At 40.8% G+C, this 27,739-nt stretch overlaps 1 protein-coding gene and 1 pseudogene across 8 annotated transcripts in view; both read right to left on the bottom strand.

The window, feature by feature from the left end:
* Window positions 1-27,739, bottom strand: part of ZBTB20 (zinc finger and BTB domain containing 20) — a 980,340-nt gene that overhangs the window by 831,910 nt on the left and 120,691 nt on the right. The window lies entirely within an intron of this gene.
* On the bottom strand, window positions 15,144-15,252 carry LOC130359801 (U2 spliceosomal RNA; annotated as a pseudogene).

The following is a 27,739-nucleotide window of genomic DNA, read 5'->3' as shown; positions in this document are numbered from 1 at the left end:
ATCCCTTCAATTCTTTAGGGAATCCCAGAATCATTGCAGAAACTCCGCAGCGTAAGGGTGCGTTCACACGCTATTACTAGCAGTGGGTTGCCCGCTGCGGGAATCCAGATGCCAGTTACGCTACCATTGATTTCAATGGGTCCACAGACAGTCCCCAATAGTGTCAGATTTGCGGACTGTCCGCGGACCCATTCAAATGAATGGTAGCGTAACTCACAGCGGGTTTCCCACAGCGGGAAACCTGTTACTAGTGTGTGAACGCACCCTTAATTAGCCCTTATCTCAAAGCTCTTCACGGTGCCACACCTCCTTACATCTCCTCCTTCCCCTCTATCTAACACCCTACCGGGGCTCTACACTGTGCCAATGACCTAAGACGCATCATAATCCAAACTTCTCGTTCCTGTCACCAAGACTTTGCTGGTGCTGTACCTTTTATCTGGAATAAATTATAAAAAATGTGTTTAACTCTATAATATCTTACTTTTGTCAGTACGTGTAACCTAAGAATTGAAAAATGAAGCAGAATATGTTGACTCTAAATAAATAAATAAATAAAATACATAAGTATTATAAATAAATAGAAAAATAAACAAAAAAATATTATTATGCGTTTTGGACTGTAGAGTCTAAGTTTACACTATCTAAGAATTAGACAGTACTAGAAAATCTGCTCCAGCGACTCCTTTCCCGTTTTTAAAATATTTGTCATTTTAGGCATTTTCTCTTTTCCAGGCATACAGCTGCGAGTCTTTTATCGGGGCACTCTGACAGCTTCTTTGCTCTACCTGTATCTTTTCCTTCTATAACTTTTCCTTTTTATGTGCACGTGTCATATTTTACATGCAGCTTACTGGGAACAACTAATATCTTCAACATGACTGAGAACAACCAATATCTTTAAAGGGGTACTCCACTGGAAAACATTTTCTTTTCAATCAAGTTAAACAGATGTGCAAATTACTTCCATTAAAAATCCCAATCCTTCCAGTACTTATCAGCTGCTGTAAAAAAAACAAAGGACGTTCTTTTCTTGTTGAATTTCCTTTCTGCCTGACCACAAGTGCTCTCTGTTGACACCTCTGTCCATGTAAGGAACTGTCCAGAGCAAAAGAGGATTCCTATGGGAATTTGCTCCTACTCTGGACAGTTCCTGACATGGACAGAGGTGTCAGCAGAGAGCACTGTGGTCAGACAGAAAGGAAATTCAAAAAGAAAAGAACTTCCTGTGTATAATACAGCAGCTGATAAGTACTGGAAGGATTGGGATTTTTAATGGAAGTAATTTGCACATCTGTTTAACTTTCTGGCACCAGTTGATTTAAAAGAAAATGTTTTCCAGTGGAGTACCCCTTTAAAGATATTGGTTGTTATCAGTCATGTTGAAGATATTGGTTGTTCACAGTAAGTACTGGAAAGATATATATATATATAATTTTTTTTTTTGGTCCCCATCACCAGCTAGCATTCACACTGGACATGTGTTCTCCCTATGGATGAAGAGAACTGGAAAAAAAAATCTCAATTTATTATTAAAAACAAACAAACAAAAAGGAAACAGAAATAGACGATTACAATAAAATGGACCGCAGAATAACTGTATTTTTTTTTTTTTGCCAAGAGCTACATTTAGGAGCAAACAATCTGGAGAGGTACGAGTCTCATTTCGGTGAAATGGAAATTGATTTTTTCTTTCATGCAGTATGTATAAAGCTCCGTGATCTGACACTGCCGCACCGGGCAGGGAGCGCTGTGTGGGTTTTGGGATTATATTGTCACCAGATTTCCCATCACAGGACGATTTCTAATCACAAAATGTCTGTGGTGCCAACATTAGGACCTGACTTTGGGACTGTCAAAATCTCTGCAGGCTGGTGACATGACCTAGGCACCATGATGGCACGCATACACAGGCAACCAGGCGGTCATGCAACAGTTTTAAAATTTACAATAGTGGTCTAAGAACTATGGCCCTTCAGATGTTGCAAAACCACAACTCCCAGCATGCTACCTAGCAGGTCTATGAAATACAGTAAATGACCTGTAATGCAGATAGGTTAGTATTAGGAAGCTGAACACATTGTTATCATAGCATTCAGCTTCCCTGATCATACTAATACATTGTACATAATAGTGTTTCTCAGTGTGCCTCCAGCTGTTGCAAAACTACAACTCCCAGCATGCTACCTAGCAGGTCTATGATATACAGTAAATTACCTGTAATGCAGATGGGTTAGTATTAGGAAGCTGAACACATTGTTATCATAGCGTTCAGCTTCCCCCTGATCATACTTATACATTGTACATTATAGTGTTTCTCAGCGTGCCTCCAGCTGTTGCAAAACTACAACTCCCAGCATGCTACCCTAACAGGTCTTTGATATACAGTAAATGACCTGTCATGCAGATGGGTTAGTATTAGGAAGCTGAACATATTTATGGACATTTATCAACGGGTTTAGTCAGGTTTTCTTTACTATAATTGTCGCAAAATTGTCGCAACTGCGACTACATGATTTTTCGTGCGACATTTTGACTGGAAAGCGAGAAAAGCAAGTTTTCCTAAAATTTACTATGTAGTAATAATTTTAAAATGGACTCCGGGTAGTCAGGTATTTATTAACTGCGACAGTCGCAACTGCGCAAAAAAAAGTCGCAACAGCGTTAAAAATTGACTAAATTTACTCCAGCTCAAACATGGAGCAGAAAAAGCTACTACCAAAGTAAAAAAGGAAAAATTGCTTACGTGAAAGAAAATTATCAACAGGCTGAAACCAGTTGATAAATAAGTCACACATAAGCAAAAAAAAAGTAAGGAAAAAATTACTAAAGAAAAGAAGACATAAGCGAACATTGATAAATGTCCCTCATTGTTCTTATTGATTCAGCTTCCCTGATCATACTAATACATTGTACATAATAGTGTTTCTCAGTGTGCCTCCAGCTGTTGCAAAACTACAACTCCCAGCATGCTACCTAGCAGGTCTATGATATACAGTAAATGACCTGTAATACACATGGGTTAGTGTTAGGAAGCTGAACACATTGTTCACATTGCATTCAGCTTTCCTGATCATACTAATACATTGTACATTATAGTGTTTCTCAGTGTGCTTCCAGCTGTTGCAAAACTACAACTCCCAGCATGCTACCTTAACAGGTCTATGATATACAGTAAAAGACTTGCAATGCAGATGGGCTAATATTAGGAAGCTGAGCACATTGTTATCATAGCGTTCAGCTTCCCCGATTATAATAATACAATGTGTATTATGGTGTTTCCTAACAAGTTTGCCTCCAGCTGTTGCAAAACTACAACTCCTAGCATGCCCGGACAGCCGTAGGCTGTCCGGGCATGCTGGGAGTTGTAGTTTTGCTCAGATAAACGCTGCCCAGATAAACGTTGGTCGCTGTGATAATGTCAATAATATTCAGATCCAATCAAATGTTACATTTTCTATAAAAATCACTAGACAACAACCTTACTAAACAATCAGGATGTAAAACATATCTAACACTTTTAAAGGGGCTTTAATGGACTTTAAATATGGACTGTCTATCCTTAAAGGGGTACTCTGCCCCTAAACATCTTATTCCCTATCATCTTATCTGTCTCTGCTTTATAATTGTAGATTTATTTATTCTATTTTCTGCACATGGATAGGATACGGGGATGACCATCTTGCCCGGGCTGTATTTAAAGGGGTACACCCGTGGAAACCTTTTTTTTTTTTTTTTATCAACTGGTGCCAGAAAGTTAAACAGATTTGTAAATTATTTCTATAAAAAAAATCTCAATCCTTTCAGTACTTTTTAGGGGCTATATACTACAGAGGAAATTATTTTCTTTTTGGATTTCTCTGATGTCATGACCACAGTGCTCTCTGCTGACCTCTGCTGTCCATTTTAGGAACTGTCCAGAGCAGGAGAAAATCCCCATAGCAAACATATGCTGCACTGGACAGTTCCTAAAATGGACAGCAGAGGTCAGCAGAGAGCACTGTGGTCATGACATCAGAGAAATCCAAAAAGAAAATAATTTCCTCTGTAGTATACAGCCCCTAAAAAGTACTGGAAGGATTAAGATTTTTTAATAGAAGTGATTTACAAATCTGTTTCACTTTCTGGCACCAGTTGATGTAAAAAAAAAAAATGTTTTCCAAGAGAGTACCCCTTTAACAGGATTTAGGCTTCGCAAGCTCTCTGCTGACATCTCTGCTTGTCTCGGGAACTGCACAGAGTAGAAGAGGTTTGCTATGGGGATTTGCTTCTACTCTGGACAGTTCCCGAGACAGGTGTCATCAGAGAGCACTTAGACAGAAAAGAACAACTCAACTTCAGCAGCTCATAAGTACTGAAAGGATTCAGATTTTTTTTATAGAAGTAATTTACAAATCTGTTTAACTTTCTAGAGCCAGTTGATATATATAAAAAGTTTTTTCCTGGAATACCCCTTTAAAATCTTAAATTAGATTGCACATTCTTAAATTAGACTCAGAACCCATCTTTGCACTAAGGCTGCATGATTGGCTGACATCATTTGTGTAAATCTTTTATTTTTTTTCTGGCGGAGTTTCTTTGTTTTATTTAAGGAATTGCAAATGCAAGATAGTAAAATTGTGCGATTTTTTTTCTTTTAATAGGCAGTGCTATGGGAGGGAAGGGAATATAATGCATTCTGGGAATTGTAGTACTGAGCAACTGCTCAATAAGGAAGTACAGGACTAAGACCCTAAAAACAAATGGATGCTTGGTGGTTTTGGAATTGGGGCAGACACGTTAGTAATACTATACGCTTTTGCAACATTTCTTATTTTTTAACCTAATGTGGAAGTACCCCTTTAAATGGGCACGTTCAGAATCAAAAACTTTTTATACATTGTCCATCTTGGAAAAACATGAACCTTTTTAATAATCTTCATGAAAACATTTTATCTCCTTTTTTTTTTACTGCAATCATGGCTTATTAAAAAAATAAAAGACCACTGGGGGTCCCCGTACCATCCAGAAAATAATCCTGTTCGGCTGCAGCATCATCTTTGTCCCAGCTCAAACAAAGGCATGGGACAAAGTCCAGGAAGTGAGGGGGCGGGGCTAGCACTCATCTGTGCTCACTCCTGTCCTATTAGACTGCAGCATGAAAACAGAGAGCAGAGGGTTACAGGGCAGCATACTGTGATTGGATGCAGAGACCTAACACAGCACAGCAGATTCAGGGAGGGTGGGGAATGCATGTTGAGTGAGGGCGGGCTCAATGCTTGCCTCAGACACGCCCCTTCCTGAGCAGTGGATGTCAGAAGGAGTGAGCAGCAGAACAGAGGGATTTGTGAGCCAAATACAGAAGCTAGACACATTAAAAAGACATGTAAAGCATCTGCATGACATGGTGAGTAACATATAGAAGTATTATTATTGTCTCTGATATGACAGGTACGCTTTAAAGGGGTATTCCAGGAAAAAACTTTTTTTTTTATATATCAACTGGCTCCAGAAAGTTAAATAGATTTGTAAATTACTTCTATTAGAAAGGCTTAATCCTTTCAGTACTTATGAGCTGCTGAAGTTGAGTTGTTCTTTTCTGTCTAAGTGCTCTCTGATGACACGTCTCTCGGGAACTGCCCAGTTTAGAAGCAAATCCCCATAGCAAACCTCTTCTAAACTGGGCGTTTTCCAAGACAGGTGTCATCAGAGAGGATTTAGACAGAAAAGAACCTTACCTTCAGAAGCTCATAAGTACTGAAAGGATTAAGATTTCTACTCTGTGCAGTTTCCGAGACAAACAGAGATGTCAGCAGAGAGCACTGTTGCCAGACAGAAAACAACAACTCAACTTCAGCAGCTGATAATTATTGAAAGGATTAAGATTTTTTAATAGAAGTAATTTACAAATCTGTTTAGCTTTCTGGAGCCAGTTGATAAAAAAAAATAAAAAATGTTTTTTTTTCCTGGAATACCCCTTTAATTGCATTATCGAAGAATTTGCAAGAACAATAATAGAATTTTAGTATGCTAAAATATGGTAGGATGCAATGCAGTGTTGCAAAACTACAACTCCCAGCATGCCCGGACAGCCTTTGGCTGTCCGGGCATGCTGGGAGTTGTAGTTTAGCAACAGCTGGAGGTTCACTTGTTGGGAAACACCGTTCCAGGCTATAACGTATGCAAATCACATTGTCGTAAAAATCAGCTAATTTTACCAAGAGGACACTTTACATCCAGGTTAAGGTCTCCTGAGATAAAGCCTTATCACACCGATATTTACATCACGGAATTAAAGGGGTTATCCAGGAAAAAACGTTTTTATATATATCAACTGGCTCCTGAAAGTTAAACAGATTTGTAAATTGCTTCTATTAAAAAATCTTAATCCTTTCAGTACTTATGAGCTTCTGAAGTTAAGGTTGTTCTTTTCTGTCTAAATCCTCTCTGATGACACCTGTCTCGGGAAACGCCCAGTTTAGAAGAGGTTTGCTATGGGGATTCGCTTCTAAACTGGGCAGTTCCCGAGACAGGTGTCATCAGAGAGGATTTAGACAGAAAAGAACAACCTTAACTTCAGAAGCTCCTAAGTACTGAAAGGATTAAGATTTTTTAATAGAAGTAATTTACAAATCTATTTAACTGTCTGGAGCCAGTTGATATATATAAAAAAGTTTTTTTCCTGGAATACCCCTTTAAAGGCTGAAGAGGCAGCTTGTTCTCTGCTCCTGCTCATTGGAAATAAAATATTTTTCCGCTATAAATCATCTTCGGAGCTCTAAGAAAAAAAAAGAAAAAAACCCAAGAACAGACAATTTATTCCCATTTACACGCCGGACCTTGCGCACCCCTGAAAGCTGCAGTCACACTGTGCGGGAATGATTACTCATTAAAGGGGTACTCCGGTGGAAAACATAAAAAAAAAAAAAATAATTTAAGTCAATTGGTGCCAGAAAGTTAAACAGATTTGTAAATTACTTCTATTAAAAAATCTTAATCCTTACAGTACTTATTAGCTGCTGAATACTACAGAGGAAATTCTTTTCTTTTTGGAACACAGAGCTCTCTGGTGACATCACAAGCACAGTGCTCTCTGCTGACATCTCTGTCCATTTTAGGAACTGTCCAGAGCAGCATATGTTTTCTATGGGGACTTTCTCCTACTCTGGACAGTTCTTAAAATGGACAGAGGTGTCAGCAGAGAGCACTGTGCTCGTGATGTCAGCAGAGAGCTCTGTGTTCCAAAAAGAAAAGAATTTCCTCTGTAGTATTCAGCAGCTAATAAGTACTGGAAGGATTAAGATTTTTTTTTTTTTAATAGAAGCCATTTACAAATCTGTTTAACTTTCTGGCACCAGTTGATTTACAAAAAAAAATAAAAGTTTTCCACCGGAGTACCCCTTTAAAGACATGGAAAACACATCGGATCAGTCGGAAAGTTACTACCTGGTATATATATAAAAAATAAAAAACAACAGCGAGCTGAAATATTATCTCCCCTGCTCGCAATGCAAAACAGGTGTCGTCCGTCGCCAGGCCACAGAGCGAGCGGATAAAGACTGCGAACGCAATAAATGCAGATCCCGAAAAAGATTTTACCTTCAAATGAAACATTGGCAGAGATCAATCGTTCTGCGTGCAGGGGGCTGACTGTGAAAAGTCCCGCAATTATGGCGCAAACGCCAATTTTGCATAAGAAATTAGCAACTTTTTAAAATTATTTTTCGGCTGCGCGGAAGGGGTGCGGCTTCACATGGAAGGGGCGTGGTCTCAGCCCAAGCTACATTTATTAAAATTTACGTCCGCCCGTGTGAATTGTCGCAGAAATCTACGCCAGCGAACGGGCAGGGATTTACGTATAAAAAGGCCACACTAATTCTCCCCTATGGTATACGTTTGTTTCTTCCTTGCACACTGTGACGGTTTTGTAATGTGCACAGTGACGGTGGTTACAGTATGCTGTGGTTCGTATATTATTCTTTGTATTGTATTGTGCACAGGTTATGGTTAACACTATCATTATTATCGTTGTTATTATTCTTTTTAACCCCTTAAAGACGCAAACTTTTTTCATTTTTGCACTTTCGTTTTTTCCACCTCCCCTTTCGAAAAATCAATTTTCCACCTACAGACCCATATGAGGTCTTGTTTTTTGCGCCACCAATTGTACTTTGTAATGATATCGATCATTTCACCACAAAATCTACGGTGAAACAAAAAAAAAAATCTTTGTGGGGCTAAATTGAAAAAAAAAAAAAGCCATTTTGTAACTTTTGGCATCTTCCGATTCTACACAGTGCACTTTTTTTTTTGTAAAAATGACACCTTTTCTTTATTCTGTAGGTCCATACGATTAAAAGTATACCCAACTCATATAGGTTTTATTTAGTTTTACTTTAAAAAAATAATAATTATTATTATTATTAGTTGTACAAAAATTTGCATGTTTAAAAATGTCCTCTTCTGACGTTGATAACTTTTTTTTTATTTTTCCGTATATGGGGCGGTATGAGGGCTCATTCTTTGCGCCGTGCTCTGAAGTTTTTGTCGGTACCATTTTTGTTTTGATGGGACTTTGTAATCGCTTTTTATACATTTTCATAAGGTATACAAAGTGACCAAAAATATGCAATTTTTGATTTTTTTTTAATGTGTATGCCATTGACCGTGCGGTTTAATTAACATTATATTTTTATAACCAAGCACAAGAAATATCCAGCAGCACGACCACGGAATAAGAACGCTGCTTTTTATTAGATTTCCATCGACAGGAACATGTAACACAGTATGCACGAACCAAGGAGTGACGCGTTTCGACAGGCGTAGCCACCTTAGTCATACTACACAAGCCCAAGAATCCAACCCCTCTATATAAGGAGAGAGCTCCACCCACCGCCAGGTAAAATGCCAGGACAGGTAAAGGTGAGACACTCCCACTAGAGATACAGGGATTCACATATAATATTCACCACCAGTGCAGCAAATAACATAATAAACATCAAAATACATTATACTGCACATTTATATTATTATTTATATGAAAAAAACTATATAAAAACACATATATGAATATATAACGTGAAAGGGTTCACTCGTGCATAAGCATCACAGGTTCTGCACATATAACGATGGTTTTTTAAATATTTTTGATATCTTTTTTCTGTACTTTGGTGAAATGTAACACAAATAATAATATATCATATATATTTTTTCACCATATATATATATAAGTTCTCGACATTAAGGCTAGGTTCAGACTACGGAATCTCCGGGAAACTTTCCGCCCGGAGATTCCGAGTGCGGCCAGCGCTGACTGAATCAGTTGGAGCTAGGACCGCGCGAACACTGCAGTCTCCAAAACACTGCAATGTGTTCCGCAAGTATTTCTGCCTGAAGAATGAGCAATGCCATTCTTCAGGCGGAAATTTCCAAGCGGATTTTCTGTTCACAAATTCCGCTTCGCAAATTCTGAAGTGTGAATTTGTGAACGGAAAACCATTCTTTTTTTTTTTTTTTTTTATATGCCGAGGCAAGTGCTCTCTATCACCCAAAGTGCAAGAAAAAGTGCAAACGTGTCACACTAAAAAAACTCATATCTATCTATCTCATATCTATCTCATATCTATCTATCTATCTATCTATTTATCTATCTCATATCTATCTATCTCATATCTATCTCTCATATCTATCTATCTATCTCATATCTATCTCATATCTATTTCATATCTATCTATCTATCTCATATCTATCTATCTATCTATCTATCTCATATCTATCTCATATCTATCTCATATCTATCTCATATCTATCTATATATCTATCTATCTCATATCTATCTATCTCATATCTATCTCATATCTATCTCATATCTATCTATCTATCTCATATCTATCTATCTCATATCTATCTATCTATCTATCTCATATCTATCTATCTCATAGCTATCTATCTATCTATCTCTCATATCTATCTATCTATCTCTCATATCTATCTATCTATCTCATATCTATCTATCTATCTCATATCTATCTATCTATATCATTTCTATCTATCTCATATCTATCTATCTCATATATATCTATCTATCTCATATCTATCTATCTCATAGCTATCTATCTATCTATCTCTCATATCTATCTATCTATCTCTCATATCTATCTATCTATCTCATATCTATCTATCTATCTCATATCTATCTATCTATCTATCTATATCATATCTATCTATCTATATCATTTCTATCTATCTCATATCTATCTATCTCATATCTATCTATCTATCTATCTCATATCTATCTTTCTATCTATCCCACTGCTGCCAGCATCTATTTTTCATTTACTTACAGCCTATTTAGACGCCGAGACAGGGGATAAGTTATAGATTGTGGGGGATCCGAGCGCTAGGACCCCCTACAATCTCCCGAAGAGGGCCCCTGCAGTCTGCTGGAAGGGGGTGCTGAACCCTGCACGGAGCTTCCTGCGGGGGACATTGGAATGGACACTTCCGGCAGACTGACAGGGCCCAGTTATGTGCCCCTCACTTATAATGCCCCCCGTTATGTGCCCCTCACTTATAATGCCCCCCTGTCATGTGCCCCTCACTTATAATGCCCCCCTGTCATGTGCCCCTCACTTATAATGCCCCCCTGTTATGTGCCCCTCACTTATAATGCCCCCTGTCATGTGCCCCTCACTTATAATGCCCCCCTGTCATGTGCCCCTCACTTATAATACCCCCCTGTCATGTGCCCCTCACTTATAATGCCCCCCTGTCATGTGCCCCTCACTTATAATGCCCCCCCCTGTCATGTGCCCCTCACTTATAATACCCCCCTGTCATGTGCTGCTCACTTATAATGCCCCCCCTGTCATGTGCCCCTCACTTATAATGCCCCCCGTCATGTGCCCCTCACTTATAATGCTCCCCTGTCATGTGCCCCTCACTTATAATGCCCCCCTGTCATGTGCCGCTAACAAATAATGTGCTCTGATTTATAACGCCCTCCTTTTATGTGCCCCTTACTTAAAATGCCCCCTGAGGGTGCAGGACAGGGGGCATTATATGTGAGGGAAACATAGCGGGGCATTAAATGTGAGGGGCACATGAAGGGGTCATTATAAGTTAGGGGCACATAACAGGGGGCATTAAATGTGAGGGGCACATGACAGGGGGCATTAAATGTGAGGGGCACATGAAGGGGGCATTATAAGTTAAGGGGCACATAACAGGGGGCATTAAATGTGAGGGGCACATGACGGGGGTCATTAAATGTGAGGGGCACATGACAGGGGTCATTAAATGTGAGGGGCACATGACAGGGGGGCATTATAAGTGAGGGGCACATAACAGGCCCTCACTTATAATGCCCCCTGTCTTGGGCCCCTCACTTATAATGCCCCCCTGTCTTGGGCCGCTAACATATAATGTAGTTCAACTTATAATGCCCCCTGTTATGTGCCCCTTACTTATAATGCACCCTGAAGGGGCAGGACAGGGGGCATTATATGTGAGGGGAACATTACATGGGCATTATATGTGAGGGGCACATGATAGGGGGGCATTATAAGTGAGGAACCCCCTGTCATGTGCCCCTCACATATAATGCCCCCCTGTCATGTGCCCCTAACATATAATGTGCCCTGTCTTATAATGCCCCCCTGTTATGTTCCCCTCACTTATAATGCCCCCTGAGGGAGCAGGATTGGGGGGCATTATATGTGAGGGGGACATTGCAGGGGCATTATATGTGAGGGGCACAGCACAGGGGGCATTATATGGTAGGGGCACAGGACAGAGGGCATTATTATTATGAGGGGGAACAGGACAGGTCATAGTTATATGTGGGGGCACAGGATGGGGCATTATTACTATATATGAGGGGCACAGAGTATAAGGAATTTCTGGGGTAGTACAGTTTTCATTAGCCACAATACATCACGGTATTGTATTCAGAGGGATATTTAGAGTGTACAGTGAGTGGGAGTATTATATTCAGAGGGTACAGTGTGTGGCAGTATTATATTCTGAGGGTACAGTGTGTGGCATTATTATATTCAGAGGGTACAGTGTGTGGTAGTATTATATTCAGAGGGTACAGTGTGTGGCAGTATTATATTCAGTGGGTACAGTGTGTGGCAGTATTATATTCAGTGGGTACAGTGTGTGGGCAGTATTATATTCAGGGGTAAAGTGTGAGGCAGTATTATATTCTGAGGGTACAGTGTGTGGCAGTATTATATTCTGAGGGTACAGTGTGTGGGCAGTATTATATTCAGGGGTAAAGTGTGAGGCAGTATTATATTCTGAGGGTACAGTGTGTGGCAGTATTATATTCTGAGGGTACAGTGTGTGGGCAGTATTATATTCAGGGGTACAGTGTGTGGCAGTATTATATTCAGTGGGTACAGTGTGTGGCAGTATTATATTCTGAGGGTACAGTGTGTGGCAGTATTATATTCAGGGGTACAGTGTGTGGCAGTATTATTCTGAGGGTACAGTGTGTGGCAGTATTATATTCTGAGGTTACAGTGTGTGGCAGTATTATATTCATTGGGTACAGTGTGTGGCAGTATTATTCAGTGGGTACAGTGTGGCAGTATTATATTCATTGGGTACAGTGTGTGGGCAGTATTATATTCAGTTGGTACAATGTGTGGAAGCATTATATTCAGTTGGTACAGTGTGTGGCAGTATTATATTCAGTGGGTACAGTGTGTGGCAGTATCATACTTAGAGCGTACAGTGTGTGGCAGTATTATATTCAGTGGGTACAATGTGTGGCAGTATTATATTCAGTTGGTACAGTGTGTGGCAGTACAGTGACCCCTCGACTTATGATGGCCTCGACATATGATCATTTCAACATATGATGGCCTCTCAGAGCCCATCGTATGTTGAAGGCAGCCTCGACATATGATGCTGCTGTGTGTCGGGGCCATCGTACAAACAGCTATCTGACAGCGCTGACAACTTCAGTAACTGACAGATAGTTGTTTAATGTGCCCCGTGTGCCCCGTTCTGCCTCCTGTTACTCACATGCTGTCCTGCTAACTCACGCAGGCTTCCACTGTGAGCTCCGTGTAAGCCCCGCCCCCCAGTGCAGCCATAGCCAATAGCCTGCAGCATCTTGCTGCAGGCATCCGATGAGCTGCTGGCTGCCCTCCCCTTCCTTTCCTATAGAGCTGTAGTTGGCAGGATCATAATGGAGGACATTCTGTCCCCCCTGAAGGTATTTAAAGAACTGTACAGTACTGTATGCGATGTCACACATCACATACAATACATATACACACTATACACCCCATACATCAATGTTTCCCTATCAGTGTGCCTCCAGCTGTTGCAAAACTATAACTCTCAGCATGCCCAGACAGTCAATGGCTGTACATGCATACTGGGAGTTGTAGTTGTGCAACAGCTGGAGGCACCCTGGTTTGTTAAACACTCCCCATACACTCCACATACAATGGTCATCCCAGAACCAATTAGCAGTTTCCCATAGAGATATGTATTCAACATACAATGGTTCCGAGGCCCCAGAACAAATTACCATTTTTACATAGACATATGTACTCGACATATGATGGTTTCAACATATGATGGTTCTCCTGGAACAAATTAATATCATATGTTGAGGGACCACTGTATTATATTCAGAGGGTACAGTGTGTGGGCAGTATTATATTCAGTGGGTACAATGTGTGGCAGTATTATATTCAGTTGGTACAGTGTGTGGCAGTATTATATTCAGAGGGTACAGTGTGTGGCAGTATTGTATTCAGTTGGTACAATGTGTGGCAGTATTATATTCAGTTGGTACAGTGTGTGGTAGTATTATATTAAGAGGGTACAGTGTGTGGCAGTATTATATTCAGAGGGTACAGTGTGTGGCAATATTCTATTCAGTGGGTACAATGTGTGGCAGTATTATATTCAGTTGGTACAGTGTGTGGCAGTATTATATTCAGAGGGTACAGTGCGTGGCAGTATTGTATTCAGTGGGTACAATGCGTGGCAGTATTATATTCAGTGGTCACTGTGTGTGGCAGTATTATATTCAGTGGGTACAATGTGTGGCAGTATTATATTCAGTGGGTACAGTGTGTGGCAGTATTATATTCAGTTGTTACAGTGTGTGGCAGTATTATATTTAGTGGGTACAGTGTGTGGCAGTATTATATTCAGAGGGTACAGTGTGTGGCAGTATTGTATTCAAAGGGTAAAGTGAGTTGTAGTATATTCGGAGGGTAAAGTGTGTCAGAATTATATTCAAAGATATGGTGTTTGGCAGTATTATAATAATTCTTTTTTCATATAGAGGATCAGAATCCGCTGACACAGTGAAGAGCCGTCTGGGCATCAAGTTCTGCAGTGAGAACATTTAGCTGGACCTGGCGGTATGTACCATCTGAATTAGATAAGACGTCACTTGTAGTCACTGATATCATTGTGTAGTGTCCTGACTGTCCCATCAGAGCTGTAGTCACTTGTAAGTTTTGAGGTAATGATGGGTGAAACAACAACTCCCAGCATCCCCTTACCACTACTTAGGTCATACTGGGAGCTGTAGTTTTAAATGGTAAAAACTTCTTTAGCGCTTTCCCATTCTGTGGCAATTGGTATATTTGATTATTATACTGGATACATTTAATAATATTGTAAGTTCTTTAAGAAACACCTTATTTGCTGTCCACCAAAATGAAATTCTCTAATAGTGCCCCTCCCGAGACTAGACTCTGGATCCGCCCCTGCCTAGACCGCCAGGAGGGACACCCAGAAGGGCTACCGCATCCTGCCAATCCTGTGTACAAAAACAGACACATAAAAGTGGCACAGTGACAAAACACAAAAATAATAAATAAGTGGACGAGTGCAGATATACTGCCCGGATCTATAAAAATGTCCCTGATCATAGCCAGAAGGCCGGGATACCAAGGGTGAGTGCCAAAGGTGAAGAGTATGGTGAAGTGCTTTCACTCAGTGAGCTATAACACCCAGTGAGTTTCGGCACCTCAGGGTCACCACTCCCCGAGGCACAGAAGTACCTCGGCTCTACACCCCCCTACCTCATGGCGAGACCCGGGGGAAGCAGGTCACATCAGGGCAGCCGTCGGGCTGATTCCTCAGAACCAGCCCCGGAACACCCCGGTACATCTGCCCCCTCCAAGCAGCACCCATACCCACCAGCCCCACACCGGTGGGACTTCTCCACCAGTATGAAACTGATAAGAACAGATACTACACTTGATCTTAGCCAAAAGGCCGAGAACGGAAACCCATTCACTACACTATACATTTTAGCAAGCGGAATTTCCGCCTGCAATTTCAAAGCGGTATTGGAGGCGGCGATTCTTTAGTCTGAACCTAGCCTAAGTGTTTTGAAGATAATGGCCCTCATTTACTATTGCAAACCCGACATGCTTTGTCGGGTTGTGCGCCAGTTTCGGGCGCAATGCGCCTAAAATTTTGTCTGCAGCAGAATTTGCACCTGAAATTCTGTCTGCGCCTGAATTTGTGCCTGAAAATGCGCCTGAATTGAAAAAACCCCAACTAACTCTCCATTTTGCTAAGAAAACCCGAAAAAGGGGCGTGACTGTCAGGGGGAAGGGGGCGTGGTCACAGAAAAGGGGCGTGTTCCCGACATTTTCACAAAATCCCCATATTTACAAAAGTTTCCACAGAAAATGTGGTGGATTTCAGCTGAGGAAAACCCGACAGATCAGAACAGGTGTAAAAAAAAGCAAAGTGTAGGGAAAGTGGAAACTCTAGGGAAACCTTAGTAAATACCGTGGAAAATAAATTGTAGGGAATTAAAACCCACAAAGAAACCCGAAACGCGTCACTCCTTGGTTCGTGCATGCTGTGTTACATGTTCCTGTCGATAAAAAATCTATTAAAAAGCAGCGTTCTTATTCCGTGGTCATAGTGCGGGATATTCCATGTGCTTTGTGGTTCCATGCGTGCAGTCCCCACGCATCCATGCACACGCGACGGATTGGTGAGCTGGATACTTCACTGTTTGCTTTCCCATTATATTTTTATAGTTCGGACATTTACGCACACAGCGATACTAAATATGTTTATGTTTATTTTTGTTTACATATTTTTTTATGGGAAAAAAGGGGGGGTGATTCAAACTTTTATTTGGGATGGGGTTAAATCACATTTACTAACAATTTTTTTAAACTTTTTTTTAAAACTTTTTCAATGCTACACTGCTCAATGCAGAACCTGGCTGGAGCATCAAGGGACAGAACGGACGGCGAGGAGGCAGGTATGGGCCTCCTCGATTTATCCGCGATGATCGAGATCAGCTCCGCTCAGCTACCGGGAGTCTATTTTTGACATTTTAGACATACCGATCAACTTTGATCGCGGCATCTAAAGGGTTAATGCCAAACAGCTATTAAAGGGGTTCTCCGCTGCTCTGCCTTCCGGAGCTCCGCTCGCAGCATCCGGAAGTTTATTACTCCGAACGCTGTGTGCGGGCTTCCGTCTTCGAGGCCGCCCCCTCGTGACGTCATGCCCGCCCCCTCGTGACGTCACACCCGCCCCCTCAACGAAAGTCTATGGGAAGGGGGCGTCACCACGGTCACGCCCCCTTCCCATAGACTTTCATTGAGGGGTCGGGCGTGACATCACGAGGGGGCGGCCTTGAACACGGAAGCCCGCACACAGCGCTCGGAGTAATAAACTTCCGGACGCTGTGAGCGGAGCTCCTGAAGGCAGGACAGCGGAGAAACCCTTTAAGCGAGCTCAGCTCCTGAGCTCCATAGACTTGTCGCACGAAAGTGCCGTATATATACGGCGCTCGTCATTAAGGGGTTAAAGGGGTACTCCGCCCACAGACGTCAAGCACCCTCCCATAGACATGAAGGGGGCGTGGCGTCACATCTCTGGCCGCAGAAACCCAGCATTCCAAACATACTGTTTAGAAAGCCAGGTGCTACATGGAGATCGCGGGGGGTCCCAGCGGCGGGAGGAGTACCCCTTTAACCACTTTAAGTATTTAGGTTATACACGAAGGGATTGCTATCATAGTGGTGTGTATTTAGTGAGAATGAGGCTGGACCAGAGAATACTTTTTATGGACTCATTTTTGTATATATTGTACAGGTATATGTTGTTTGTATTATTGTTATGTTTTTGCTTATCACTGTAACTGGTTATATTTTATAAATAAAAGATCTACAGTATGGTTTCTACATTGTTGCTGTCTGTGGCGGTTATCAGTCCTACTTCTTCAGGACTGAAGCATTGACCTCCCCCTTATCTTTAGTTGGCAGATGTACACAGTCACATGACAACTAAGTATTGTCCATAAACGGAAAACAAATTAAAGGTACCTGTCAGATCCCACAATAAAAAAAAGAAAATAATACATGTTACTCACTACATAATCCTGACCATGTACATGTCATTTTTATGCCTCTATCACTTATATTTATTATAAAAATCCCTGTTTTCATTTGTTCACAATGTTAGAAATCCTTTAAGGGAAAGGGAGGGGTGTGTCCCTTCTTGTGGTGGTGGGAGGTGAATGGTGGGAGGGGGCATGTCCCTCCCTTGTGGTGGTGGGAGGTGATTGGAGTGTGGTGGGAGGGGGCATGTCCCTCCTTGTGGTGGTGGGAGGTGATTGGTGTGTGGTGGGAGGGGGTGTGTCCCTCCTTATGGTGGGAGGTGAATGGTGTGTGGTGGGAGGGGGTGCGTCCCTCCCTTGTGGAGGTGGGAGGTGATTGATGTGTGGTGCAAGGGGGCATGTCCCTCCCTCATTGGGGTGGCCGGGAGGTGATTGGCTTGTCTGCTCATGCAGCTTTGTCCATGAGTCATCTCTTGTCCATGACTCATGGACAAGCCTGATGCTGCTGCAGGACTGGTTAGTGTCCCAGTAGGTATGGGGATGCCTAGTGGTGGGGTTTTTAGGAGCCATTTTCTTTATTGAATATTAGAAAATTTTTAAACAACCATATTACAAAAGGCCTTTAATTTTCATCAGTAACAACATATAAAAAACATTTGGGATCTGACAGTGCCCATTTAAAAAAAATTATAAAAAAATTAAAAAAATGAAATAAATATAAAAAAAATTATATTTCTCGATTTCCAGTGTATAATTTGTAAGGAGTTTTTCTTTTTTTTTACACCTTACATATTACGCCTACACCTCAACAATTTTGAGCTCAGCCATGTGGTAATAGATGATGTGGAAATAATACATTCCTACTATGCATAAGAAACATGATGAAAAATATAACCGAGCGCACAAAAGTGTTTTCTCTTACATTGTTCATTTGGATGTCCAGCTTTCAATACGATTTTACTTTACAGTGTGTGTATTTATATTATATAGATATATTTTATAACTTATTATTAGTTATTATTTATAAGTAAAACAATTCAGCTCTAACTCATCCAGGTCCGGACTCCATAGTCCTGTAATGTGACCTACGAGGACTGCACCCCATAGGCATGTGATGTGACCCCCAAGGTCCGGATCCTATAGAACAGTGATGTGACCACTGAGGCCAAGACTCCATAGCCTTGTGCTGTGACCCCGAGGCCTGGACCCCATAGCCCTGTGATGTGACCCCGAGGCCTGGACCCCATAGCCCTGTAATGTGACCCCGAGGCCTGGACCCCATAGCCCTGTGATGTGACCCACTGGGCCCAGACCCCATAGCCCTGTGATGTGACACCCTTGGCCTGGATCCCAAAGCCCTGTAATATGACCCCTGAGGCCTAGATCCCAAAGCCCTGAGATGTAATCTCTGGGGCCAGCACTCCATAGCCTTGTAATGTAAGCCCTGAGGCTTGGACCCAATAGTTCTGTGATAAGACCCCCAAGGGCCAGACCCCATACCACTATTTTGTGACCCTCCAGGGCCCGGACCCCATGGACCTGTGATGTGCCCTGCGGTATCAGATGACTGAGATCTGGGAAATCTGGCTTCACCTCTTTGATCTCTTTGTCTGTAGTGTGGCCGGGGGGGCATTATCCTGCTGATAGAGGCTGCTGCCATAAGGGGGAACTTGGTGTGTACAATGGTTAGGTAGGTGGTACGTGTCACAGTAACCTCCACATGATGCCAGGACACAAGGTCTCCAGCAGAACATTGCCCATCATACTGCCCCCCCCACTGGCTTCTGTCTTCTTCCCATAATGCATCCTGGTTCCATCTCTTCTCCAGGTAAGCGACACACACACGAACCTGGCCATCCAAATGATGGAGAACATCATCTAACAGACCAGGTACCTTCTTACATTGCTCCTGGTCTAGTTCAGACGCTCTCATGCCCATTGTAACCATGTTCTATGGTGGTCAAGGCTCAACATGGGCAACTGGTCTGCGGTTACGCAGTAATCTGCAATATGAATGCAGCTCTGGAGTATATGGAGTATAGGATGTATCTCACTATCAGTAGAAGTAAACAATTTAACCTTTATTGATTTATTCCAGGACATACCCATAAGGTTAGTGGTTCCTAACTGGAGTGCTACAGCAGCCCGGTGGAAAAGATGGAGACGGGACATGCTAGGACCTCTGTGATGGTCCTAGATCTGGGGTCTTTAGAGTTTTGTGGCCTCTAGTGACTCTCTCTGCAGCCATTAGAGGCCAGAAATATCACTTCTTCTCGGATGTGCACGAGGACATCATTGTGCACAACCCTTAGGTAGAGAAGAGTCCTGTGGCTTTAAGTGACTGGAGAAAAAGAAGGTGGGTGTAAGATGGGTTCCTACCAACAGGTGGCAAGCTAACAGGAGGTCCAATCTACCATGGGAAAAGAACTACAGGGGGCCCATCAAACAGGGGGCAATATACCTACAGGGAGTCCTATATATGAGTGCAAGCTACCTACAGTGGGATCCCACCTACAAGGGATTTTACATATAGGGGGCAAACTACCGACAGGAGGGTTTCACATATAGGGGGCAAAGGACCTTAACATGTAAAGCCTGGAAGAAAGACGAAGAAGGAGGAGAGGATGCATGGAATAGCCTTCCTGCAGAAGTGGGAGCTGCAAATACAGTGAAGGAGTTTAAAGGGGTATTCCAGGCAAAAACTTTTTTTTATATATCAACTGGCTTCGGAAAGTTAAACAGATTTGTAAATTACTTCTATTAAATAATCTTAATCCTTCCAATAGTTATTAGCTTCTAAAGTTGTCTGTCTAACTGCTCAATGATGATGTCACGTCCCGGGAGCTGTGCATGATGGGAAAATATCCCCATAGCAGCTGCACAGCTCCTGGGACGTGAGTCATCAGAAAGCAATTAGACAGAAAACAACAACTCAACTTCAGAAGCTAATAACTATTGGAAGGATTAAGATTTTTTTATAGAAGTAATTTACAAATCTGTTTAACTTTCCGGAGCCAGTTGATATATAAAAAAAAGTTTTTGCCTGGAATACCCCTTTAAGCATACATGGGATAGGCATAAGGCTATCCTTCATATAAGATAGGGATCGGCATAAGGCTATCCTTCATATAAGATAGGGATAGGCATAAGGCTATCTTTCATATAAGACAGGCATAGGCATAAGACTATCTTTCATATAAGATAGGAATAAGGCTATCCTTCATATAAGATAGAGATAGGAATAAGGCTATCCTTCATATAAGATAGGGATAGGCAAAAGGTTATCCTTCATATTAGATAGGGATAGGCAAAATGTTATCCTTCATATAAGACAGGGATAGGCATAAGGTTATCTTTCATATAAGATAGGGATAGGCAAAAGGTTATCTTTCATATAAGACAGGGATAGGCATAAGGTTATCCTTCATATAAGATAGGGATAGGCATAAGGTTATCCTTCATATAAGATAGAGAAAGGCAAAAGGTTATCCTTCATATAAGATAATGATAGGCATAAGGTTATCCTTCATATAAGATAGGTATAAGGCTATATTTCATATAAGACAGGGATAGGCATAAGGTTATCCTTCATATAAGATAGGGATAGGCATAAGGTTATCCTTCATATAAGATAGGGATAGGCAAAAGGCTACCTTCATATAACATAGGGATAGACATAAGGCTATCCTTCATATAAGATAGGGATTAGGTTATTTTTCATATAAGATAGGGATAGACATAAGGTTATCCTTCATATAAGATAGGGATAGGCAAAAGGCTACCTTCATATAAGATGGGGATAGACATAAGGCTATCCTTCATATAAAGAAAGGGAAATACATAAGGCTATCCTTCATATAAGATAGGGCCATGGACTATTAAAGATAGAATATCAGGCAGACATGATGGGCCCAATAGTACTTATATACAGACACATTATATGTTTCTATAACTACCTAAAGGGTTGAGTGCATTATGTTTTAAGCTGTAAACAATAATACAGATTTGCTATAATGTTTATTCCATGCTAATTTCTAACCGACATCCCACCTATTTACTTCATGTGCGTCCTTGTTTTCTCAGCGTGTTTACTGTACTAAACCAACCACAATACCTAATGAATTGCCTAAAGTAACATATACTTCACCCAGGTGTCAGCAGTACGCCTATGGGTGCAGATTGGAATCTATTGCAAAAGCTATGTGAGAATCTTATGGTGTGCAGATGACATTAAAAGTCAATAGTACCGAACAGACACAAGGCTGACACGTCAGCCGGCAACCAGCAGGACTTATGGGAAGAAGAGGTAGCAATAGTTATGAGAATACAAAGAAATATCCCCAACATATCCCCAACATATCCCCAACATATCCTCAATATATCCCCAACATATCCTCAATATATCCCCAACATATCCCCAACATATCCTCAATATATCCTCAATATATCCCCAACATATCCCCAACATATCCCCAACATATCCCCAACATATCCCCAACATATCCTCAATATATCCCCAACATATCCCCAACATATCCCCAACATATCCCCAACATATCCTCAACATATCCCCAACATATCCCCAACATATCCCCAACATATCCCCAACATATCCCCAACATATCCCCAACATATCCCCAACATATCCCCAACATATCCTCAATATATCCCCAACATATCCCCAACATATCCCCAACATATCCCCAACATATCCTCAACATATCCCCAACATATCCCCAACATATCCCCAACATATCCCCAACATATCCCCAACATATCCCCAACATATCCTCAATATATCCCCAACATATCCCCAACATATCCCCACACCTCTTGTTTGAATAGTTATTGTGTAATTTTATGTCTGATACTTGTCTTTGTTTGTACCCCATAATTGTAAGCGCTGCGGAATCTGTAGGCGCTATATAAATAAATAAATAATAAATAAATAATAAATCTTCAGCTCTCCTCCCTTTGGTCTTGCACGGATCCTTAGCCTGGCCCAGCTTGGTACGTAACAGTAGAAAAAAGCAGTTGATCCAGCAATTCCTTAAAACATCAATTCTTTATTCCAAAACGATATAAGTTACAGAACAACCGCAGATCACACCACCTAGCCGATGACACACTCCAAATGGACGCGTTTCGAGCACATGCATAAGTCTATAAGGCTATAAGTTACAGGACCTACGCACATCACACCACCTAGCTGATGACACACTCCAAATGGACGCGTTTCGAGCACATGCATAAGTCTATAAGGCTATAAGTTACAGGACAACCGCACAGCACACCACCTAGCCAGTGACACACTCCAAATGGACGCGTTTCGAGCACATGCATAAGTCTATAAGGCTATAAGTTACAGGACCACCGCACATCACACCACCTAGCTGATGAAACACTCCAAATGGACGCGTTTCGAGCACATGCATAAGTCTATAAGGCTATAAGTTACAGGACAACCGCACAGCACACCACCTAGCCAGTGACACACTCCAAATGGACACGTTTCGAATGCATGCATATAAGGCTATAAATTACAGGACAACCGCACATCACACCACCGAGCCAGGGACACACTCCAAATGGAAGCGTTTCGAGCGCACACATAAGTCTATAAGTTACAGGACAACAACACATCACACCACCTAGCCGGTGACACACTCCAAATGGAAGCGTTTCGAATGCATGCATAAGGATATAAAGCTATAAGTTACAGGACAACCGCACATCACACCACCTAGCCGGTGACACACTCCAAATGGAAGCGTTTCGAATGCATGCATAAGGATATAAAGCTATAAGTTACAGGACAACCGCACATCACACCACCTAGCCAATGACTCATTCCAAATGGAAGCATTTCGAGCACACGCATAAGTCCATAAGGCTATAAGTTACGTGAGAACCACACATCACACCAACGAGCCAATGACACACTCCAAATGGATGCGTTTCGAGCGCATGCATAAGTCTCTAAGGCTATACGTTACGTGAGAACCGCACATCACACCACGGAGCCAGCGACACAATCCAAATGGACGCGTTTCGAGCGCATTCATAAGTCTATAAGTTACATATAAGGATAAAAGGTTACAGGACAACCGCACATCAAACCACCTAGCAGGTGACACACTCCAAATGGACGCGTTTCGAGCGTATGCGCTCGAAAAGCATCCATTTGGAGTGTGTCACCGATTAGGTGGTGTGATGTGCAGTTGTCCTGTAACTTTTAATCGTTTTGGAATAAAGAATTGATGTTTTAAGGAATTGCTTGATCAACTACTTTTTTTCTACTGTAACATTAGTTATGAAACGGGGCATGATGTCATGAGGGGGGCGGGGCTATGACGTCACGAGCTCCCGGTTCCAGCATTCGGAACTGTTTGTTCAGAACGCTGGGCAGCGGAGTACCGTTTTAAGCATCTCCCCTAAATCATAAGGGAAGTATAAATTAGAGAAATATTTTTGTCGCTCCTTATTCCCTGTTGTGTAAACTCTGATGTGTCTTTTAGTTGTAAAAATACAGTACCACAGCAGATTGCTTCATTATGATGAAAAGATGGTTCCTAATACAAACATATAGAAGATCTAACAAAGAACAATCGCAGCCAAAACTAGACCGGCATATTTAATATGATCTAACATACTGAGAATTATAATAGCGTCTTCGTTTTCCAGCCATAACACATCACCTCAGCTCTTTGAAAGGCTAAGTGTGGCAACGAAGAAAATTTTGTTGGTTTATTCAAAGTTGTTATTAGTCAACAATTAGCGGTGCGTCTTAGTGCGTACCCCGCAGAGCCGCATTAGCAGCGAGCCTGGTGCCGCTCATTGTCTTAACATTTTCATCTTGACCACTCAGTCACCCTTTAGTAAATTTAGCTCTCATTCCGAGACTTTGTAAATTACTTAGGACATTACTTGGACGCTCGGTGCGCTGGCATGCAACTTGAGACTTTTAGAAAGTTAATATACAACCTTCCAAAAATAAAACTCTATCCTTCTGCTTGGAGAGGAGAGACTTAAATTTGCAGTTCAAAGCAAACATAAAGAAACAATTCTTCTTTATTAGTATGTGTTTCGGCATATATCAGTCAAGGCTCAAGCTGAGGGTAGCCTATTAAAAGTATTGTTGAATATGAATGGGAAAGTGGAACGTATGTAGCAATATATGTGCAGGTATGTAAAAAATGACATATATATATATATATATATATATATATATATAATGCATACTTACAATAAATCTAAAACTGTATGATCAGGGAAGCTGAATGCTATAGGAAAATGTGTTCAGCTTCCTAAACAGATCAAATACACAATGTATTATCAGGGAAGCTGAATAGTAGAAGAACAATGGGGGAGATTTATCAAAACCTGTGCAGAGGAAAAGTTACGCAGTTGCCCATAGCAACCAATGAGACCGCTTCTTTCATTTTGCAGAGGCCTTGTTAAAAATGAAAGAAGCGATCTGATTGGTTGCTATGGGCAACTGGACAACTTTTCCTCTGTACAGGTTTTGATAAATCTCCCCCAATGTGTTCAGCTTCCTAAACAGATCTAATACACAATGTATGATCAGGGAAGCTGAATGCTAGAAGAATAATGTGTTCAGCTTCCTAAACAGATCTAATACACAATGTATGATCAGGGAAGCTGAATGCTAGAAGAATAATGTGTTCAGCTTCCTAAACAAATCTAATACACAATATATGATCAGGGAAGCTGAATACTAGAAGAATAATGTGTTCAGCTTCCTAAATAAATGTAATACATATCATATGACCAGGGAAGCTGAATGCTATAAGAAAATGTGTTCAGCTTAATATACAAATGTAATACACAATATATGATCAGGGAATCTGAATACTAGAATAATAATTTGTTCAGCTTGCTAAAGACAAATGCACATTATTATGGACATTTATCAACGGGTTTAGTCCGGTTTTCTTTACTATAATTGTCGCAAAATTGACTACACGATTTTTCGTGCGACATTTTGACTGGAAAGCGAGAAAAGCAAGTTTTCCAAAAATTAACTACGTAGTAATAATTTTAAAATGGACTACGGATAGTCAGGTATTTATTAACTGTGACAGTCGCAACTGCGCAAAAAAAAAGTCGCAACAGGGTTAAAAACTGACTAAATTTACTCCAGCTCAAACATGGAGCAGAAAAAGCTACAACCAAAGTAAAAAAGGAAAAATTGCTTACGTGAAAGAAAATTATCAACAGGCTGATAATAAGTCACACATAAACCAGTTGATAAATAAGTCACACATAAGCAAAAAAAAAGTAAGGAAAAAATGACAAAAAAAAAAGAATACATAAGCAAACAATGATAAAAGTCCCTCTATATGATCAGGGAAGCTGAATGCTATAAGAAAATGTGTTCAGCTTTCTAAACAGATCTAATACACAATGTATTATCAGGGAAGCTGAATGCTATAAGAAAATGTGTTCAGCTTCCTAAACACATCTAATACACTAGTGTTTCCCAACCAGCTTGCCAACAGCAGTTCCAAAACTACAATTTCCAGCATGTCTGTTTTGCAACAGCTGTAGGCCCACTGGTCGGCAAAACCTTTAATACACATTGTATGATTAGGAAAGCTGAATGAGTCAAATAACTCGCAATTGCAGCGGGTCTCAGGAGTGACTGCTTGACGTGTCAAAAGTGGTTTCTAATGGCAGTTAATGCTTTAAGGCTTTTAAAAAATATATATATCATTAATTAAACTGAAGTAACTGAGCAACTAAAGTGGATTTTGCTGTGGATTTTCAGCTGCTTTTTTTTCTACAGCTATTAATAAAGTAAGCAGCAGAAAATAAGCAGCTAAAAAATAAAAAAGCAGCAGATCACTCAAATCCACTCAAATCCCCTCATGTGAACCAGCCCTAAGGGCACGTTCACATAGGTGGATTACCTGCAAGTTTCCCGCTGCAGGTTTCAGCCATGACGAGTTTTCAGCGGAGGATTTTCTGCAGCGGAAAATCTGCAGCAGACCCCATTGAGGTCCAGGTCTTCCTTCGAGGATAAAATGACAATAACAGGGCAGAAAATGTAATAAATGAGTAAAATGTATAAAGCCATGCCTGCGTTTTGAATAAATTGCTAACATTTTAGCTCACGACAATAGAGTAAAATCCATTGTGAAAGAAATAAAACAAAAAAATGTATAAATAAAAATTATAATAATAATAGTAATTCAATAAATAAATAAAAATAATAATAGTTATTAAATAGTGTAAAATGCATTTCCCTAAAAAAAAAATGTCACCACAATTTATACCGAATTCCAATAGTAACTAAGGGACAATGCGTATAGAATCCGCTTCCACTTTATAATGGGTGCCCCACCGATCCTAAGAACATGGGGGCCTCAGTGCTGTCCTGTTCCATCCCCTTCACAGTCGTGTCTGAATAACCCTACAGCTTCAGGCTATGTTCACACACAGCATTTTGAACCTCTTTTTGCTTGTTTTACATCACAAAACATGCCCAAAAAAGCATATCCTTTTTTTCCTCTGCAGAATTGCACTGAAATCAATGGGGAAAATGTCCTACACTTTACATGTAATTGAAATTTTAAGACCATAATTATAACATCCATAAAATAAAGTGTAAGGGATTTCTTTTGGGTCTATTTGGTGTCAGAAAAACAGCTATTTTTGGAACTTTTTTTGACACATTTTATGAGCTGTTTATGGGTTTATGGTCAGAAAATTGACTGGTTTGCAAATTGCATATTAGCATTTCAGTGGCCTTGAAAGAAAGAAAGAAAAAAATGACGGCTACAAAAACTGTTTCATAAATAGCTAAAAAAAAAACTAAAGAAATAAAAAATTGCCTGTAAAATGAGCCATGTTTTTTGAGACTCTAATGAGTGAGGGAGATAATCAAAACTGCCTGCACTTGAAATCTGGTGCAATTTGCATCAAAAACTGTGTTTTAGACATGTCTCATTCTACAAGGCCGCTTGACAAGCTAAATAGTGAGTGCGGTGTGGTGGAAAGGTGTGTGGCCTAAGGCCTTTTAGCCTCAAAACATTTTTAGAATCCTGGATTTTTGATAATAACCTTTCAAAGTGGTAACAAGGTAATCTTTGGGCTCTTAGGGGGGTATTTATTAAAACCAATGCAAAGGAAAAGTTGCTGAGTTGCCCATGGCAACCAATCAGATCACTTCTTTCATTTTGCATTTTGCATTTGGCCTTGTTAAAAATCATAGAAGCGAGCTGATTGGTTACTATTGGCAACTGGGCAAATTTTCCTCTGGACAGGTTTTGATAAACCTCCCCTTATTGCTGTTATTGATCCCATCCCATACATGGTGAAAAGCAATTTCTCATTTTCTCCATTTCAGGGGGGCAGGACCAAAGTTGGGTTGTCTGC

Source organism: Hyla sarda, chromosome 2 (assembly GCF_029499605.1).
Source record: "Hyla sarda isolate aHylSar1 chromosome 2, aHylSar1.hap1, whole genome shotgun sequence".
Taxonomy (NCBI): Eukaryota; Metazoa; Chordata; class Amphibia; order Anura; family Hylidae; genus Hyla; species Hyla sarda.
This window is presented reverse-complemented; position numbering and strand designations above follow the sequence as displayed.